Here is a 22,075-nt window from a genome sequence, read left to right as displayed (position 1 = left end):
GTGTCGGAAGTTTATCAGAACTCACAATTAGTTGAGTCTTCAGTTTTTTACTGATACCAGAAACATATGAGTTAAGCTAGCCTAACAAAGGGGTGAAACATAATTGTGCTAAATTAACCCATAACTAAAGCTTACATTTCAGTTACTATTTCTTCTCTTTCTTTCAGTTGGCTTGGAATTACAATCAGGAGAAAGGAATGTTCTTTTGCTAATGAATGAGGAGAAATTGATAATGTTCCAATCCCGAGTCTAGACCTTGGGAGGCTTGCACTTTGCCAAATTATGATCCCCTTCTCAGCTTCTGCTCCTTCAGCATGGATACTATCATGAACACACGGAAAATGGCCTTCCCTAGTTAATCCCAGCCAAACCAAAGCCAGGTGCAAAGTAGAGTCACACAGCCAAACCCACCCTACACCAACAATTCCCAACTGATCTGTATCCATGAGAATAAATGACTGTGCTTTTCAGCCATGTTGCAGTATGTAGCATTTTTGTAGTAACAGCTAGTTGGTAGGAGGGATGTCATTTAATAGCCCTTTTAAACTCCAATATCTGAAGCATGGGCCAGTATTCATGAAATACAGATGAAGGCTGTTATTAGGCATTAAATGCTGAAATCAGGTTACAGAACATCAGCTTTAGCATAGAAAGACACAAATAATATATTGAGATTTTTTCTTTTTTAATATTAGATAAATGCAAAAAAATGCACAAACTATAAGTATATAGCTCAAAGAATTAGCACCATATAAACAAATTACTAGTGTCCCACAAACCCATTCTCTCCCAGAATTGCATGAAGAGGAAGAACTGTGAGTTGTGATATCTTAGTAATTAAAATGGCTTCGGGTTCAGATTTGAACACCTGCAGATTTAAACAGAAAGGCAAAAGTAAGCTAAGAAATGAAGTACTATCTTTGTAAGCAACATTCCTAAAATGACATTCATCTTAATGTTTTTAATTCGCTGTTATAAAATAGGAAAAGAGAGTGCCAATTAAGGACTGTTTGCTAGGTTCACTATCCTACGCCCTGTATGACAGATTGTCTTTCTGTATTTAAAAAACTAAGCAAACTGTTGTAAGAATCCACAGATTTTAATGGTATTGGTACAGATCAAGTGAATAATACATTTAGATTAATAAATATAACACACAATGGAAAAGAACACAACCTGAAATTTTGTTTCAAAGAGTCAAGCTGCAGTTGTTAAAATAATTAAATTTCAACTTATGTGACATTTTTCAAAATCAAGCAAAAATGAAGCGTTTAAATGTCAGCATAATTTTTGTATTCCGTTAAATCTTTTTCAAACTAATTCAGGTTTTTTTACTTCCATTTTAAATATCAGCTAACTAATATGCTCTTACTGGAATTCAGAGTAAAATAAATTTGGGAACTCACACAATGAATGTGTAGATAAGTAACTTGGAAAAAAAGTCAATAAAATTCTTTGTTACAATGTTACCACATTAAATTTATAGCAGCTGGTTAAACAATACACATCCTCCTCCATACTTCTAAGTTTTCCTCCAGGATATTTTTTATAAACTGTATTCTCTCATGGTAGAATTGTAAAGAGTCAGTTAAAATAATTTTTCTGAACATTCAGTTCACCTTCAAGAAATATTCTATTTTGAAGATTTCTCCAAATAATATCTTACTTAAATATCTCAGAAATAGTTTTACTTTAGGGCACGTGTAGGTTTTCACCATGGGTAATTCTAAAATAGAAGGTTTTTACCCAGAAAGGGAGCTTCCCACAGGGAATGTTAACCTTTTAAAGATATAATCAAGATCAAACTTTATATAGGAGAATCATGAGCTTTGACACCTGTTTGAAATTATTTCCTTTTTCATCCATCCTACTTCCTCAAAAATTATTTTTCTTTTGGTGCTAGTTTATCTTTTTTTGCCATAGGTTTTTTATGTTTTCAAGTAATAGAATACATACTATTATTTTATGAACGTGGAATGTATTAAAAGACCACTTAATACAACCTGTCACTATTCCTAAGAAGCAATGTTGAAAAGAGGCCTCTTGTTACACTTTACGGGGCCCTCTCTAAATGGACAAAAAGAGAAAAAGACACTAAACTTTCACTTCCCGCAAAACTTGTGATTTTTCTGACCTGCCAGTTTAGTAGTTCTATTATTATCTATGTGTTTTGATGTGTAAAGAAGAATAGAATTCATGGTTCATCTCTAGCAGATATACAACAGTATATATATCCATTTCTGTTTTCTAAAATCACAATTGATTATTATTATTTACTTGCATTATTGTTCTAATTTTACATTTATTCTCACTCAAATTGTTACAAATATTTTGTTCATATATATTAAAATCACATATAACTATTTTCTCATGTGCAACTTGCATGATCAATAGAGGGTACTTAAAGAACAAAAACAATAGAAGAATGAAGAATCCCATTACCTAAAGCAAGAATATACCAAGTACTGTAGCTAAATTACATGTGTTTCTAAAACTAGCTCTAGCCCCCTCGATGGGCCTATAAATGCATACATAATTACATACATTGTATATGTCGCTTACAAATTCTATATTCTATGAATTGGCTCTAGATACATATATAATTATATATTATATATATTCAAACATATATGGAAAAATTTGCTTTGGCAAATGATATAATACTGTACTTATTTAAAATATCTTTTACTTTATATTTTAAAAACAAGCATTTGAAATAAATGCTTTATGGCAAGCCTATGAATTACTTAATTTACTATGGAAGTAAATTAATTTACATAAACATTTCTCAATTGCTTGATAGAACTTATACCAGTTTTTCCGTACATAGATCATTGAACACGTTTTATAACTTTCTAGATGTAGAATTTCTGAGTCAAAATATGTACAAAATTCTAAAGCATGTGATGTGACCTGTGAATAAACAAAAGTGGGCATGTAGCAAAGATTCTTACTTTGAACAGGGATAAGTCAAAGACGATGCTGAGATTTCTGGCTTATGCAATTTAATTATCAATATGATTGTCAGTGAATTAAATAATATATAATAACATAATCTTTTTATCATTGAACAATTTATACCTTATTTGGTTTGAAAACGTGTTCCCTCCAAATCTTATGTTGAATTGTAATCTCCAGTGTTGGAGGTGGGGCATGGTGGGTATTTGGATCATGGGGCCGATCCTTCATGACTCAGTGCTGGCTTCATGACAGTGAGTTCTCATGAGAGCTGGTTGTTTAAAAGTGTGTGCACCTCCTCACCCACTGGGTATCTCCTCTGCCTCTGCCACCTGATGTGCCTGCTCCAACTTCACCTTCCACCATCAGTAAAAGCTCCCTGAGACTTACCCAAAGCTGAGCAGATGCTGGCGCCATTCTTGCATAGTCTACAGAACTGTGAGCCAATGCAATCACTTTTCTTTGCCCAGTCTCAGGTATTTCTTTACAGCAAATGCAAGAACAGCCCAATACACCCCATTGTTATTCAATCTGACACAAATATGGAGAAATTTAATTATACTTAAATATTATTATATTATCTGTAAAATGACCTGTAAATAGATGAAGCAGTACATATTTTTATATATAAACTCAGAGTAGATCTGTAAAAAGACATATTAACAAATGAAAAGATATGCAACCTCATTAATTTTTAAAAGAATTAATAAAAAAATTACTATAGTGTTTACACGTATCCAAAGGACAAAAATAGTATTCTTCATAAGTGAGTGAAACAAGGATCTGGGTCAACAAGCCATTTCAAACTCTTTGTTGTAGTGGAAATGAATGAGGACTCTTTGGAGAGTATTAAGACAGTAACTTTAATGTGCACATTTTCTTTGACAAAACAATTATACCTCTAGGGATAAATCTGAAACACAGATTACATGTAACTATAAAGTTACGAACCAATAAGAAAAATGAGTGTTCGTTTTTCTTATTTTCCTATTTTCTGTACCAATTTGTCATTATCCTCATGCCCTAAATCCATCTACTTCACACTAGCCGAGAAAAATTGTATCATTTTATTGAGTGATTCATGGAGCCACTAATGAGGATAACTTCAGAGATAACTTAAGAATATTTCAGTACACGACTTTATTCCACATTTTCCCCATGTGAGAGAGAAAGGAATTACCACTTTTCTCAAGCCAAGTAATGGGCCTTCAATAAAATTCAGAGATTGCTTGTTGTGTCTAACCTGTGGTTTAAAAAGTATTCAGCATTCAGTGTCTCACTCTCATCCAAAGAGAAAGATGCTGGCGTTGCAGCTGCGCTTGCCTGTGGGATGGCACAAGCACAGAGGTATACCGAGGCTGTAGTTGCAGAAGTGTGCAAGTTTCCCATGGAACAGATACTGACTCCATATTAACTACTTCTGGAATTCTGAGATGCCGTTTACAAAGGGCTGTACTTCGGGAACTCGAATGGGAAGGAAGATTTTTCAGTTGCCCATTGAAGACTGCATTGCCCATGGCAAATGCACTGTGGATGAAAGATCCTCAGCAACTTGAGGTGAAGGACTAGTTAAAGAATTCAAACCTGCTAACGGGAGGGAAAGAATAAACAATGGATTCTATCACATCCAGAGGCCAACAGCATTAGATTAAAATCTTACCAGCCGAATTTCTTGCAAGGTTTTTCTACCTGTCAAATGAAATATTTCTGATACTTTCTCTTTTCTCCATTACTCGATATTCCAGACCTAGAAGGGCCCCAAACCACAGTTACTGAACGGAAAAATAAGAACAAGAAAGACAGACAAGCTTATCTTGTTATCTACTTCCCTGCAGATTTCACAGTCGGGGCAGGTCCAAACTGGAGACGATAAACAAATGAAAACTCATTACTTTGATATGATATTTATTAGGCTGTCTTACCATAAATGATTGAAAACATTTTATTACTTGAACCTGACTGAGAAACTGAAGGACTTGCACAAGTGTTTACATAGCGTGGAGAAGATATGAGCTCACAGAGCAAACTTAAAGGCGCAGTCCTTAAAACACAAGAAAGTAAGTTTACCTAGTAAACTCTATTTAAACTTTACAAAGATTTTCATTACAGCCTTGTTCATATTAATAAAACTTAAATTAAAATCTTGTTTCAACTAGAAAACTGGTTAAAGAAAGTATAAACAGCTTTTTAAAATACAATACTATAAATCCTTTAAAAAAAGATGGTAGGTTTCACTTGTAATAATAGGTATGACACAAAAGACAGTGTTACATGCAGGAAGTTACAGATATAAGTTAAGAGCACAGTAGACCCTTAAACATGTAGGGGTTAGAGGTGCCAACACCCCTCATTGTTGAAAATCCACATATAACTTTTAACTCCACAAAAATTAACTGCGAAAAGCCTACTCTTGAACATTACCAATAACACAAACAGTTGATTAGCACATACTTTGTATATGTATCGTATACTGTATCATTACTATAAAGTAAGAGACAAGGTTATTAAGCAAATTATAAAGAAGTGAAAATATACCTACAGTACTGTACTGTATGTATTGATACTGTAAGTATATGTCATCTGTTTATAAAATAAACCTCTTCCTGAAATGGCAGGCAACTGTAGCTGCAGACCTCAGTCCTCCGTACATATCAAGTAATTTAGTTTTCTCCTGTAATATCATGATTTTTCTCTGCTTCCTGGAAGCACCTCCAGCATCACTAGTGGCACTTCGTATGGGATCCATAATGTTATTCAAAGTTTACAAGAGTTCGCAACATTGACCTAAACACAAGGAAAGATACTCAAGAACTGCAAGATCATTTACTGTAATATGCAATTTACTGAAGACACGACTGGTCACACAATGATTAGCATAGCACAGCCTTGTAAATAGATTCTCACATTTGAGCTCCCCACAATAGCAACAGGAAGTAGCTGTAAAATTATTACAGCAGTGTGATTTGTCCTAGAGTTAATTTATGCAGTTAGAATTTAATATTGCTTATTTACATTTATTTCTCTACTGCATTTACTTCGCTACTGCAAATGGCACCATGCATGGTCTGTAATTGTTTGTGTCCATGTTTTGATACATTTTAACTTCTTATAAATTTGTGTATCTTATGGTAATAAATGATAAAATAGACTAATATCTACATATATTTTTTGATTTATGGTATACCTCTTTCTTTTTGTTTAATATTCTGGGCTACATGGTTTGTTTGCAAGTCTTTTGAAACTGTAACAAATTTTTGATAACTTTTCTGGTATATTTATTGAAAAAACATCTGCACATAAGTGGATATGGGCAGTTCAAATCCTTGTTGTTTGTGAGTCAACTGTATAGTTAATTACATGTTCTTCATTCTATAATTTGTTTATTTTTTTAAAACTAGATGTTTCTGAAACTCCCTATACAAACTAATTTCCTTGGATGTTAGCTTATTTTCTTCTTCATCAAGTGAATTTATTTCCTGTTTCATTAATAAAAGACTCCTACAACTTAGTTGCTTTTAACAACAGTGTTTTATTTTTTATTTTTGTTCCTCTTACATATCCTTACGGGTCACGTTAAGTTCTTCTCTTCATTCTGTGATCAAGGTTGAAGAAGCAAATCCACCCTGGGGAAAAATAGCCTCATGACAAGTAAGAGCCACGGTGAAAAAGAGATAACAAGAACTTCAGAACTGCCAGGCATATGTCATTCTTGGTCAAGTTTAATTGCCCGGAAGTCACAAGGCCAACCCTGATGTTCCCAGGGCAATGAAACACAATTCTCTCACTGGGAGGCAAAGAAAATAACTAGGACCAACTCTGTCAAATGATTAAGAATATTTTTAAATTTAGTGCTATAAAATAATGTCTAATTTTAGGGAAGCATTTTTTGTTGCAAGACAGCAAAACCTGATTTTTAACTGAAAATATTTTCAAATATACAGTAGAGTTGAGAGAATTTATGAAAATCCAGATACCTAACATCTAGATTCTACCATCAAGATTTTATTTTAAAGCTTGATTTTGGGTGTAGGGGGTGGGGGTTATTCCTTGAGGTCTAGAAATTTCTTTCTCATATATTGGGAATAACAGAGCCAGTATTATTATGCTCATTTTAAACAAAAGAAAGTTGAGTATTAGAGGCATTTACTAGGTCTACTTACTAGTTTAATGCCTTACTAGGTCAGGTTTTCTTAACTTGGCTGCACATGATTTTGTTTAAGAAACTTTAAATATGTTGATGCTTGAATTCTACCTGAAGAGATTTTTAAAATTTATCACTGCTAATGATTTTAGATTTCACATATAAGTGAGATCATGCAATATTTGTCTTTCTGTATATGGGTAATTTCACTTAGTATAATGTCCACTAGCATTATCCATGTCGTCACAAATGGCAGATTTCTTTTTTAAAGGGTGAATAACATTTCCCTGCATGTATGCATGTAATATACAATTGTAGCATGTATTTCCACTGAATGTGTGCATTTCTGTGTGTGTGTGTGTGTGTGTGTGTACATGCACACATATATTTTCTGTATCCATTCATCTGTCAGTGGGCATTCAGGTTGTTTTAATATTTCGGCTGTTGCAGATAATGCGACAATAAACATGGGAGCGCAGATATTCCCTTTGAATATCTACCTAGAAGTGGCATTGCTGGATCATATGGTAGTCCTATTTTAAATTATTTTCTGTTTTCCATAATGGCTGTACCAACTTACATTTCCACTAGCTATGTACAAACGTTTCCTTTTCTCCACATCCTCACCAACACTTGTTTATCTTTTGTCTTTTTGATGATAGCCATTCTAACATGTGTGAGGTGATACCTCATTTTTCACTTACATTTCCATAATTATTAATGATCTTGAACATTTTTAATATACTTATTGGCCATTTTCATGTCTTTTTTTAAAGAAATGTCTCTTTAAGTCCTTTATTTTTTAATTGGGTTATTTGGATTTTTGATACTGAATTGTATGCATTTCATATATATTTTGCATGTCAACCCATTATCATATATATGGTTTGCGAGTGTTGATATATGCACGGACCAATCTTTCATTTCCCTCCCGAAGGAGGAGCCCCAGTATAGGAGGTTTCCTCCTGGATGCATGTGCTATGCCACTTAGAAGATGGGCCAAGATAGATGCACAAAACATTGAATGTTCCTTTTGCTGGGATCTTTCCTTGGCTTTAATTTGGCCTGGCCACTGTGCTCTCAGCTGGTCTCTCAGAGGCATTTTAGTCTGCATATTGTTGTTAACTTGATGTCTTCTGTGGGGAGATAAGGTCTGGAGCTTCCTAGTTTTCCATCTTGCTTATGTCACCTCTGAGAACTTTGTGAGATATATATCATCCTCAGAAACCATACATTGAAGTCGATGATACAATGTGCCACCCAGCTCCTCTTTTTAGAACTCAGTCATTCATTCCTCCAGTCTTCAGGAGTCTTGGTAACTGACAGGTCAGAGCGGAGTCTCCTCCTGAGAATTGCCTTTGCTCTTAAAGAACTGCTTTGCCCAAGTTTACAGATTCATCAGCAGCAGCCCACCTCCAGTGACTAGTCTGCATAGTGATTCTAAGATTCCTTGATGTCTCATTGGGCAATGATTCTGATGGGTTATGCCAGTTTCAGAGCTCCTGATGGAACCAGCTGAAGGTGATTAGTTCTTTTTTTTCCCTAAGTTCTGCTTCCCTTGCTCTCTCACAGATGTTATTCCTGACAACACTGCTCAACACCCTTCTAGCCTGCAAATTCCTTTTTCAGTTTTTCCTAGGAAATCTGGATGAAGACATTCAGTTACATCCCTGTCTCTACGGAAATATCTCTGTCTTGTTCTCTGTGAATCTGAAAACTCCACTGAATCTTTATATTCTGCATGTGTGTGTGTATATATGTTTGTGTGTTTACATGTGTGTACATGGTGGGTATTGCCCTTCCTACTCTACACAGGAATGCCTTTTATCTCTGATCAATCTAAGGATGTTGTTGCAAGAGGATGTTGCCACATTACTTACATCCTTACTCTTTCTAAATGTACTGACTCTCATTAAGGTATGAAAGAAGACCTTCAAAATACCCTTAATCACATCGATTTTTATACTTTTTTCCTGATAATTTCTAGTTGCTCAAATGGGATTATTTTTTCTCACTTATGAAATCTATTAAAGTCTTAATAATGCAAATCATGGATGCTTTGATAAACATTACATGTTGTTGAAAGTATAAAGTTGAATAGATTAAGCAAAGTTTGAGATAAATTATATACCATTCTACCTTACATTTGTCAGAAACCCTATGTTTTATCATGTCTTATCAAAGAGGAAACAAATGGAACGATGCATAAATGTCCTTCCTTTTTACACTTTTTCAGATTATATGATATTTGAATAGCTTTTATGTTTCTCTAAGAAGAATTATTTAAACAATGAATATATATAACTTATTGATATGGTTTGGCTCTTTGTCGCCACACAAATCTCATCTCAAACTGTAATCCCTTGAACTGTGTCCAGGTGTCCAGGGAGGGACCTGGTGGAAGGTGACTGGATCACGGAGACACTTTCCCCCATAGTGTTCTCATGATAGTGAGTGAGTTCTCATGAGATCTGGTTGTTTGATAAGGGTCCAGTGCTTCCCCCCTTTTACTCCCCCTTTTTCCTGCTGCCTTGGGAAGAAGGTACTTGCTTCTCCTTCACCTTCCACCATGATTGTGAGTTTTCTGTGGCCTCCCCAGCCATGCAGAACTATGAGTCAAACCTCTTTTCTTTATAATTTACCCAGTCTTGGGTAGTTCTTTATAGCAGTGTGAAAATGGACTAATACAGGAAATTGGTACCAGTAGAGTGGGGTACTGCTATAAAGATCACCTGAAAATGTGGAAGCGACTTTGGAACTGGTTAATGGGCAGAGATGGGAATGGTTTAGAGGGTTCATAAGAAGGCAGGAAGATGTAGGAAAGTTTGGAACTTCTAGAGACTTGTTGAATGGTTTTGACCAAAATGATAATAGTGATACGGACAATGGAGTCCAGGCTGACATGGTCTCAAATGGAGATGAGAAACTTTCTGGGAACTGTAGCAAAGGTTACTCTTGCTATTGTTTAGCAAAGAGACTGGTGGCATTTTGCCCCTTCCTTAGAGATCTGTGGAACTTTGAACTAGAGAGAAAAGATTTAGGATATCTGGTGGAAGAAATTTCTAATCAGCAAAGTGTTCCAAAGAGGTGACAGAGCATACAAATTTGGAAAATTTGCAGCCTGACCATGTGAAAAAGAAAACCCCATTTTCTGTGGAGAAATTCAAGCCAGCTGTGGAAATTTGCATGAGTAATAAGGAGTCAGTGTTAATCACCAAGACAATGGGAAAAATGTCTCCAGGTCATGTCGGAGATCTTTGTGGCAGCCCCTCCCATTATAAGCCTAGAGGCCTAGAAGTTAAAAATGGTTTTGTGGGCCAAGGACAGGGCCCTGCTGCTCTGTGCACCTCAGGATTGGTAACCTGCATTCTATCTGCTTCAGCTCCAGCCACGGCTAAACAGGGCAAAGGTATAACTGAGGCCATTGCTTCACGGAATGCAAGTCCCAAGCCTTGATGATTTCCTTGTGGGTTTTGGGCCTGCAGGTGCACAGAGTTGAGCTTTGGGAACCTCCACCTAGATTTCAGAGGATGCATGGAAACGCCTTGATGTCCAGGCAAAAGTCTGCTTCAGGGGCAGAGTCCACATGGAGAACTTCTGCTAGAGCAGTGCAAAGGAGAAATGTCAGGTTGGAACCCCCACACAGAGTCCCCACTGGAGCACTGCCTGGTGGAGCTGTGAGAGGAAGGTCATTGTTCTCCAGAACCCAGAATGGTAGATCCACTGACAGCTTGCACCATGTGCCTGGAAAAGCCACAGGAACTCAATGACTGTCCCTGAGAGCTGCCCAAGGCCATGGGAGCCCATCCCTTTTATCAGCATGCCCTGGATGTGAAACATGAACTCAAGCCCTGCCAGGTTTTAGACTTGCACGGGGCTTGTGGCCCCTTTGTTTTGGCCAATTTCTCCCATTTGGAAAGGGAACATCTACACAGTGCCTGTACCTCCATTGTATCTTGGAAATTAACTAACTTGCTTTTGATTTTACAGGCTCATAAGTGGGAGAAACTTGTCTTGTCTCAGATGAGACTTTAGACCTGAACTTTTGGGTTAATGATGGAGTAAGTTAAGACTCTGGGGTACTGTTGGATAGGTATGATTGGCTTTGAAGTGTGAAAAGGGCATGAGATTTGGTAGGGGCCAGAGGAGGAATAATACTGTTTGGCTCTTTGTCCACACCCAAATCTCATCTCAAATTATAATCCCTATGTTTTAGGGACAGACCTGGTAGGAGGTGATTGGATCATGGAGGCAGTTTCCCCCATTCTGTTCTCAAGTTAATTCTCATGAGATCTGGTTGATACGTGTCTGGTGCTTCCCCCTTCTTTCTCTTTTTCTTGTCATTTTGTGAAGAAAGTACTTGCTTCCCCTGTGCCTTCTACCATGATTGTAAGTTTCCTAAGGCTCAGATATGCAGAACTGTGAGTCAATTAAAACTTTTTCTTTATAAATTTCCCTATCTTGAGCAGTTCTTTATAGCAGTGTGAAAATGCACTAAGACACTTATTAAGAATTCTCTCCATCACAGTATTCTGTTTCCTTATTTAACTACAAAATCACGAAATTTAGTTCCTAAAACCAGCCCCATGAGAATGACATTCATTTCTGCATGACAATTTTTAAGACTACAAACGTATCAATTTGCTCAAAATTATGATGAACAAGAAACCAGGCAGAAATGCAAATTGTAATTAGAATATCCATTTGAAATATACTTATTAATAATCTTAACACTGCATACAGTTTTCAGGAATTCAATACTGTAATTAAATTAGCACTCTTTATGCTTTTCATATTTAAAGTCTAAAATTGCAAGCAATAACCATAAAATAAAGTAGTAAATAATGATAATAACCAATTACCACAGAAATGGAACAAAACATTGTAATAATCACAGTTTTTTATTGACAACAGCTTCTTTATGGCACTCCAAATCAGTGGATAATTCTACAAAGATTACTCTTATTTTCAGCAAAATGTTTGGTTCCACCTATTAAATAAAACAAAGATTTCCTCTACTTACATGAGAGAGTTACCTTATTGTTTACATTTTTAAAATTTCTGTGAAGTAGTACCCCCTCACATTTTGGGACCTCTAATTGTATAGGAGATAAACTAATTGAAGACCACTTCAAATAATTACATTTAAAGAGTTGAATGTATTACTAATGGAATAATTTTGACTGGTTATAACTACAAAAGAGTCATCATCGAATACAAACACCCCTCCACACACACACATACACACACACGCACACTTGCAAACACACATATATATATTTCTTCTTTATTCCTTCTTATCTACCACCAGTGTTACACTATTGAATATGCTCTACAAATATCTTACTTTGTGACACCCAAGTAATTCAGAAATAGCAACAAAACTATTATATTAGCTTCAAACATTCAATAAAATTCAACAGCATATATCGTATATGCTCTATATACTGAGGATAAGACTTTAGACATATATAGCAAAAATATATGTTTAAAATGTATTACATTTGTCCGAGAATTTTATGACAGAAAGCATTTTAAATAAAAAAGCTGTAATTCCATTATAAACATTAGATAAATTCCATTATTAAAATTAGAAAAACTTTTTAATAAAAATTTCTATCTAAAAATTGAAAATAAAAATTCAAAAAATTATTACACTTCATTCTGAAAGGTATACATGAAACAGTGTCCATTAACATACTATTTTATCTTTTGTGAACTAAATCTTGAAATTTTTAAATTATAAAATAAGTTTTTACCATGTATAGAAATGCATCCAACATGCTTATGGCAGCCTTATTTATTGTACTAAATATTGACTACAAAATGAATTTACACAAACAGGGAAATGAACAAATTGTTTAGTATTCCAGTTGGTAAAATGCATGAGTTGAATCTACGAGAAGGATTTAGGAGGATTTCCACCGTGTGTTACTAAGTCAGGAGTAAAACAAGTTGTCAAGAGTACACATGAGACTTTTAAAAATTAATACAAACGCTATGTGTAGTTTGAATTACATTAATTCTATTTGAGTGTGTTGATGGCTGTGTGTGGTTTCAATTACATTAATTCTATTTGAGTGTGTTGATGAATATATTGGGGCATATATTATGCATAAATAGATGGCCAAGAAAATGTAAATTTCTATTTCATGATGGTCGGATTTTAGGTGAATTTTGTATTTTTGTTTTGATTTTATGTCTTACTCAATGTGTGTCAATGGAAATATGTTATTTGTATAAATAATTTAATATTTTAAAAGGTATTGTTATAAAAATTTTCAACTACAAATAAATAGCAGATTTTCATGCATGAGATTTAAAATATGTGAAATATAAACAAATTCATCTTTGTAGTTTCTACTTTTCCGATTTTCTGCTTTCTCTACATATTTTAACTTTGTGGATTTTTCTCTTTTTTGTAGCTCAGTTATGCATTTAAAACTTTTTAAAAATTATCCAAATTTCTTCTCCATATTTACTGTTCCATGCTTCCAGAAATAGGTGTAAATAAATTACATTTTTACTAAATACGTTGAGTTAACAGATTTAAAAATATATCTCTTTTAGATTAATTTTATCTTCTTCTCATATAATTTGTTTGTGATAAAGCTCCAATAAAACTCTACTATCATTTTGCATTTAAAGACCTTTGGGATTAGGCAAATTAAATAAAACACTTTCCCCCTTTTCTTCCCCCTCTAAGGAGCTTTTTGAATTTTGTCTGCAAAGCCACAAGCAAATCAAATGTCACTTCTACATTGGCAAAATTAATGATAAACCTTTTAATGGGGGTCTTTTGAGGTTGGAAGAGCTTATGTCTTACCCAGTCGATTGATTACTTTTATGCCACTCTCTATCTGTAATTTCTGGGGCAACACAGGATTGAGACCAATGGTAAAAGGATATTTCCATCTACAATTCTAACAGGTTTGATTTTACTCTTATATCTATCGTATATTGATGGTACAATTTTCTCATGATGACAAATCATCTATATCAATTGTTCTCAACCATGGGCTATTTTGCTCCCCTAAGAACATTTGAAAATGTTCAGAGACATTTTTATATTTCACAACTAGTGTGGTGCTACTGACAGTGGGTGGAGGTCAGGACAGTGCTAAACATTCTACATTTGTTTTATTAATGAATATTCTAAATTCATTTTATTTTGTTTAGAATCATATTTGCAAAAAATATGTTATCTGCTCTACTTTATACTACAAACATCCAAATAGAAAATAGTTACTTGGAATACATTTTGCAATAACTATTAATATTGAGCAACCATATTATTAATACCATGTGCCAAACACCATGGTAACCATTACAAAATATAAGATTATATAGAAATTTTAATAATATATCAGGGCAATCACTATCAACTTTTTTAAAGAAGAGTAAATGAAGGTTCAAAGTTATTAGGTGAATTTCTCACATGACATAGGTAATAAGTGGAAGCATTAAACCCTTTTTCCATAAATTCTGACTCCAGGATCAATACAAATTTGTTTCTAAGAACAAGAATAAACTAACCAGTGTGTATCATATATTTTCCAAAGTAAGGAATGGCATATATTATATACTTTCTAAATGCTACATGTAGGTCAGAAATCATCAAGTAATTTAATATGAATCATACCGGATGCTCATTAGCTCATTGCCCTACAGGAGAAATACAAGCTGTGTCTTATATGTGAGCATGCCAGACTCTCTAGTTATCTACCCATAAAAACAGTTGGAGAGATTATAAAATTTAATAGTTTAGTGAACTGCCAATGACATTTGCAGAGAAATGTAAGCTACTGTATGAAATTAGTACGTATATATAATTTCAGCTTCTGTTTCATTGTGAATCCTCCAGTGAATGCTCATTATCTTGCCCCTGGTCATGATCACTGGTATGACTACCTCTAGATTTGGGGATGTTGTCATTAAATTCCTTTTTTCTTTAATTAAGTATGCTATTAAAATACGCTTAAAAGTATTGGGTTTCTATACATTAACTTTTACAAGTTTTAATAGAACCCACACCATTTCATCTCAATATTACTGGAATAAATAATCACTTTTTCCCCTGGGATTTACAAAGTAAGCATACAACAATTTGGCTTCCAGGAGCCTAAAAATTAAATGACTTCATCATGTAAATTTAGAAGTGTAACATCTCAGAATTGCTCAAAATTTTAAAAATTAATGAAATTTTTATGAAATGGTAATACTCTCTCCCCAGGTATTCTTACAACTTGTGATTATTTCTTCACATCTGTATCACCTATCCCCTCATCCAATCTTGTGTTTGTCATAGCTTTTATTACTACTTAATATTAAAGTTTCTCAACATTAGACTATCTGGTAAATGACAGCAGGGTATTAACTCTTTTATCAGATTCTTATAGATAAGCCTGACATACAAGAACATCTCGATAAACATTTGTTGAAAAATGCATATAAGAGGAGGCCATACTCACATTTCCAATTTCTGTATTCAGACACCTCCCATTAACTTCCCACCTCCCAGTTAACAATATCCCTCATAATAGCATCTCTGAACTTGATATTTCTCTTTATTTGTTGCATAGAAAACTTTCTGCAATGGTTAATGTCATTTTCTTGCCTATAGTGCTATATAGTAAATATGTAGTCAAATAATTTATAAATAAATGTAAAATAATTTAGATGAATGGATTAACTCTATAATATTCTCTCTGTATATGTTTGTTTTGATATTTTGATAACTTTTTCCTTGAAATTTTGTGTATTTTATTTCATTTCTTTAAAATTTCTTTCTGAGAAGCGATCTCTAGGAATCATCAAACTGCCAAAGGATACACACACATATAAGTTTGACAACCCCGATCTAAGTTTCATACCTAAGAGTGAAACTGCCAGTTCCCTGGATGTAATTATCTTCAATCTTAGTAAATGTCTAAATATTTTCTGAAGTGCTATTACCAATGTATTCTCACAAAGGTATGGTGTAAAGTTTGCCCATTGCTCCACAACTTCAGTTTCTCAGTCCATTCAGGCTACTATAATAAAAACCATAGACTATGTAGCTTATGAGCAACAGAAATTTCTCACAGTTCTGGAGTCTGGGAAGTCCAAGAATAGGCCTGCAGACACAGTATCTGGTTTGTAGATAGTGTCTCCTTACTGTGTTCTTACATGGTAGAAAAGGCAAAACCCTCCCTTGGATTTATTTCACAAAAGTATTAATTGCATTCATGAAAACTCTTTCCTCATGACCTAATCACCTCCCAAAAGGCCCCACCTTCAAATACCATCCCTTGGAAGTTACGATTTCCACATATAAATTTAGGGGTTTATGGACACAAACATTGAGACCATAGTATTCTATATCCCTTCATATTTTCAGACTTTTAAAATTTGTCCCATCTGGTGAATATATGACTTAATTTGTTTTTTTTTTATTTTAATGAAGCTTTAAACACTTGCAAATTTATATTTCCTAATTGAATTTACATTTTGTAAAGTGTTGCTCAAATGTTTTACTCATTATTTTGTTTCATTGCTTTTATATTTATCTGTGAGTTTTGGCTAGCCATATGTAGAAAGCTGAAACTGGATCCCTTTCTTACATTTTATACAAAAATTAATTAAAAATGGATTAGAGACTTAAGTGTTAGACCTAAAACCATAAAAATCCTAGAAGAAAACCTAGGCAATACCTAGAAGAAAACATAGGCATGGGCAAGGACTTCATGTCTAAAACACCAAAAGCAATGGCAACAAAAGCCAAAATTGAAAAATGGAATCTAATTAAACTAAAGAGCTTCTGCACAGCAAAAGAAACTACCATCAGAGTGAAGAGGCAACCTACAGAATGGGAGAAAATTTTTGCAATCTACTCATCTGACAAAGGGCTAATATCCAGAACCTACAAAGAACTCAAACAAATTTACGAGAAAAAAACAAACAACCCCATCAAAAAGTGGGCGAAGGATATGAACAGGCATTTCTCAAAAGAAGACATTTATGCAGCCGACAGAAACATGAAAAAATGCTCATCATCACTCACCATCAGAGAGATGCAAGTCAAAACCACAATGAGATACCATCCAAACATATACTCATACCAGTTAGAAAGGTGATCATTAAAAAGTCAAGAAACAACAGATGCTGGAGAGGATGTGGAGAAATAGGAACACTTTTACAGTGTTGGTGGGACTGTAAACAAGTTCAACCATTGTGGAAGACAGTGTGGCGATTCCTCAAGGATCTGGAACTAGAAATACCATTTGAGCCAGCCATCCCATTACTGGGTGTATACCCAAAAGATTACAAATCATGCTGCTATAAAGACACATGCACACATATGTTTATTGTGGCACTATTCACAATAGCAAAGACTTGGAACCAACCCAAATGTTCATCAATGACAGACTGAATTAAGAAAATGTGGCACATATATGCCATGGAATACTATGCAGCCATAAAAAAGGATGAATTCATGTCCTTTGTAGGGACATGGATGCAGCTGGAAACCATCATTCTCAGCAAACTATTGCAAGAACAGAAAAACAAACACCGCATGTTCTCACTCATAGGTGGGAATTGAACAATGAGATCACTTGGCCACAGGAAGGGGAACATCACACACTGGGACCTATTGTGGGGAGGGGAGGTGGGGAGGGATAGCATTAGGAGATATACCTAATGTAAAATACTAGTTAATGGGTGCAGCACACCAACATGGCACATGTATACATAGGTAACAAACCTGCACATTGTGCACATGTTCCCTAGAACTTAAAGTATAATAAAAAAAGATAGTAGCATTCTGTTATTAATTTGCATGTCAAACACTGCAGTAAAATCTATACGTTGCTGATATTACCTACTATTTTAAGACTTTTAAAAAATTCTACTATATGGCTTGACTTAGGTTAAATATCACATTGCTAATATATATTTTTAATGATTTTTTTTACTTTTCTGGTGTTTTCCTTATTTATCAACATTTCAGATAAATACTTAGCTTAGTCTTCTGATATTTCTCTTTTTAAATAAAGCTAGAAATTTTCTGTTCAATACTTCTTTGGATGGACATTTAATTATCCTTTGGTTCTAAATTTTGTTTTTATTCTAGTATTGTAATCCAAAAAAGTGTTTTCTTTCTTAATTTCCAAACATATGAGGGTATTCTGGTTTATTTCTGATTTCCAAATAATTCTTGTAAGGCAACATGATATTTATACCTTAGTATATGTTCAGTATTGTGATCCATGTGTGTGTGAAAAATGTACATTCTACAATTGTTAAGTATATTCTTCTATAAATGTCCATTTAATGTTCAAATCTCCCTCCATATTTGATTGTTTCTGGTTTTCTCTCTCATTTCTCGTTTTCTAATCATTTTTTGTCAACTATAAAAATAGACAAAATGGATATATCTAATTCTAATAGTTTTTCATCTTTGTTGTATACTCAAGCTATAGTCTAGATGCATAAAGCTATATCATTCTGGAAAAGTAATATTTAATAATTATTGAATAAATATACTTAATTCTTAACCCAGCTCTCTTTGGTTATCATTTGCATGCTTTATATTTGTATTGATGGCAGCTGGCGGGCCATCCAGGATGGTAACTGCCATCACATTGGCTACAGTGGGGAGGTGCAAGTGGTGACATCAGGAGCAGCTGCAGGAGCAGCAGTGGTGGCAGTGGAACCCCGTGCCCCACAGCCCCTGCGCACCACATCCCCAAGGCAGCCAACTGCCCTGCCACCATCCTCATGCAGCCTGGCAGAACCTGCCCCCAGGCCCAGAGCTTCCAACACTGCAGACCCTGGCCCCACACCGTTGCTCTCTCCTGCCATGTGGGGAAGAGGTGGACAGTCCCCAGAGTCTGCCCCTGGGAGTCCCCGGGAGCCCACTGCCCTGGGGGCTGCTGCATTGGAACGTGGCCGAGTTGCCCACCAGCAAGGGAGAAGCATGGTAGGCATGAAGAGACACATAGAAAGGGGCCTGAAGTGGAGCTGGAGCTGGAGTAGTGCTGCATTTGCATTTGGAGTGTGAGGACTGGACTCAGGGTATGAAGCTGGGACTGTTCTTCTGGGTCCCAGGAAAGGAAATAGAAGCAGTGCCTGCTCTGGGGACCTCGCTAGCAGCAAGGCCACCATATGCCCACTCTGCTGATGGCATTCGGTTCCTGGGCCTCAGGAGGAGCCTCCACAAGGGGCCGACCAGGGCCGCATCCCCAGGGTTTGCCCCGCATTGTGGCGACCGCTGGGCCTGACACTCCCAGTGACTGGGCCCAGGGCCACGATCTGCTCCTGAAGAAACCCCCCACGGTCAGGGCCTTGAAACAAGTGAAGGGGAGCCCTGGGCCACCCCTGAGCACCAGGGCCACAGGATGAACATGTGGTGACATCACCCTGCCCTAGACGCCAGCCTAGGCCCAGTAAGGACCTGGAGCCTTGGCTCAAGCTGTGAGGAGGCAAGACCAGGGCTGTCTGCACACTCCACAGAGATAGTGGGAGCCCCACCTACAAAGGTATAGGCACCAGGCATCTCTGCACTCTGCACCCTTAGGGATCTAGGACAGTCCCCCATGCCCCTCACAGGCTCAGGGGTGTCTGCTCCCACTGCTTGGCCTCTACCCGCTCCCAGTGCCCACTGTGATCTCAGAGAAAGGTTGAGGGTGAGCCTGGGTGCTGTCACAGATCAGCTGGGTGTGTGCACTGTTGGGGTAGTACTGACACATAATCCCCCTGTGGCCTCAGGCCCCTCCAGGCTTTGGCCATCAACAAGCACAGTGGGGAAGCCTAGAGGGGAGCTGAGAGCAGCTCAGCACTGGCCTATGGGTGCCCCTTGGCATGAACAGCCTGGGTGGATGGACATCAGCAAGAGGCAGAAAGGCTCTCGGGGAGAAGGGGGTGGGTCCCTGGTGAGGCCCCACCTGTAGGCCAGGGAAGTCCCGAGGGCTGGTGGTTGAGCTACCAATCCCACAGATGAGAGTGGGAACTTGTGGTGCCGTTTCTGGGCTGTCCATGGCTGCTCATGTACCAATTGGGGCATCCTTCCTCCCCTCTGAGGCCCATAAAAACCTTGGACTCAGCTAGAGCAGAGCCGACTACTGGAGAACCAGCTGCAGAGTCAAGCTACCCTCTCTGCTTAGAGTTGGAGAGATGGGACAACCAGCTGCAGAGAGGAGCTGCCCTCTCTGATGAGTGATGCAGAGACAATGGGATGACCTGCCTACAGAGAAGAGCTTTCCACTCTAGGGAGATGAGCACTCAATGGGACAACCTGTCTGCAGAGAGGAGTTTACCACTCCAGGGTTTCCTCTCTGCTGGGAGCTGAACATTTGTCCAGAAAACCTGGCTGCAGAAAGGTTCTACTCACTGTGGGTCTCTTCTGAGCTGTTCTATCACTCAGTAAAGCTCCTTTCAGTCTTTCTCGCCCTCCATTTTTCTGTGAACCTCATTCTTCCTGGTGGCAGGATAAGAACTTGGGCCCTGACAGATGGCAAGTCTAAAAGAGCTATAACACAAACAGGGCTGAAACATGTCTCTTGCTCACCACGTTGCAGGCTCAGAGAGGGAAAGAAAAGCTGTGGTCCTTCAAGGAGTCGAGACCTTGGAGCTGTCCGAACCAGGGCTGTGACTCCCTCTTTGGGGCCCTGAGGTTCCTGGCATCTACAAGCTTCCAGGCACCACCACATTACCTGGTGCTAGCCAGGGAAGATGTTGAGATGTGCCTGGTCTAGCCGCAGCCTTGAAGTGAGCCAGCACCCATGCTGGCACCTGGAGCTGCCCACCCCACGGAAGCAGCTGGCATGTCTGACTGTACAGTGGCCAGACACCATGCTCTCACACACCTCTCACTGTTCCATGCCTGACTCGCAGTCTCCCTTGGAGCCATGGGATCCAGTCCGGTAGCATGAGCCAAGCCCAACCTGCCAGGCCAAGTGGGAAGAATGAGCCTAGCAGACCTGAGCAAAACTCAGGCAAAGGTGCTACCAGTCAAAGGTTTCTGACCAGAATAGCAACATTCCAAAGATCCCGTAGCAGTATCACCATTTAGGTTCATGCTTTTTTTATTATTTGAATTTAGTTTCAGATTTATCCTTATAAATAATTGGGCCTCTTAAAAAAATAAATCTACTAAAAAATTGTACTCTTTTTCTAATAGAGCATTTGGTTCATATAATATTCATATAAATACTGACATATTCCTGTTAAATACATTTTGTTTGTGCATTATAATTTTTCTGCTTTACCCATGTTTATTTTTTCTTTAGTCTTCCTTGTTTGACTCATTTATTCTCATTAATTTTATTGCCACTACACTAATGTGAAAGTTATATATGTGTCCATTCTTCCATTTGCTACCTTCAAAGTTAAATCATGAAGTTATATCAACATGTAAGTTGAATTTTAAAAACCCCATTTTTTATAGTTAATACATTTTAAACACCTTAGGCCACATACATACTTTGCAACATACGTTTTCTTGTCATGACTATTAATTCTATGCCATTTTTAAAAAATCTCATAATGTGTTATTATTATTTACCTAAGTTGTTTATCATACCTTGGCTCCATATCAATTTTCTAATTCAGTGCTCATTCTCCTTCTGCTTGAGTTACAGCCTTTAGAATTTCACTTACAACGGCTTTACTGGTAATTAATGTGTGTATGCTTGTGTGTGTGTATATATATGTGTGTTTTTAAAAATTATACTTATTGTTTCCTCATTTATGGAATTCATTTTTGTTAGTATTGGAATTTTAGGTTGGTGATTATTTTTCCCTCTCCAATGGAAAAATAATTTAACTGTATTCAGGTTTCTAGTAAACTGTGAAGAAATCTTCAATCTTATTGCTATTCCTTTTTAGGCACTCCATCTTTTCCCTTGGGCTACCTTTATAATCACTGCTTATTTTTCTTTTTTTCTTTTCTTTTCTTTTCTTCTTTTCTTTCATTGTTTTTATTTCATCAGGATG

General features: G+C 36.6%; 2 long non-coding RNA genes across 2 annotated transcripts in view; one reads left to right on the top strand and one right to left on the bottom strand.

Annotated features, from left to right (window-relative positions):
• LOC135966955 (uncharacterized) overlaps positions 1–468 on the top strand; it is a 50,960-nt gene extending 50,492 nt beyond the window's left edge. The window contains exon 6 of the long non-coding RNA XR_010580665.1: positions 168–468. This is a non-coding gene — a long non-coding RNA (uncharacterized lncRNA). The remainder of the gene's footprint in view (positions 1–167) is intronic.
• The window catches only part of LOC123568352 (uncharacterized), a 553,309-nt gene that overhangs the window by 381,584 nt on the left and 149,650 nt on the right, over positions 1–22,075 (bottom strand). The gene's annotated exons all lie outside the window — the stretch shown is intronic.

This window comes from Macaca fascicularis, chromosome 13 (assembly GCF_037993035.2).
Source record: "Macaca fascicularis isolate 582-1 chromosome 13, T2T-MFA8v1.1".
NCBI classification, from domain to species: Eukaryota; Metazoa; Chordata; class Mammalia; order Primates; family Cercopithecidae; genus Macaca; species Macaca fascicularis.
Note: the sequence above shows the minus strand (reverse complement) of the source record. Positions and strands in the feature narration are given on the sequence as shown.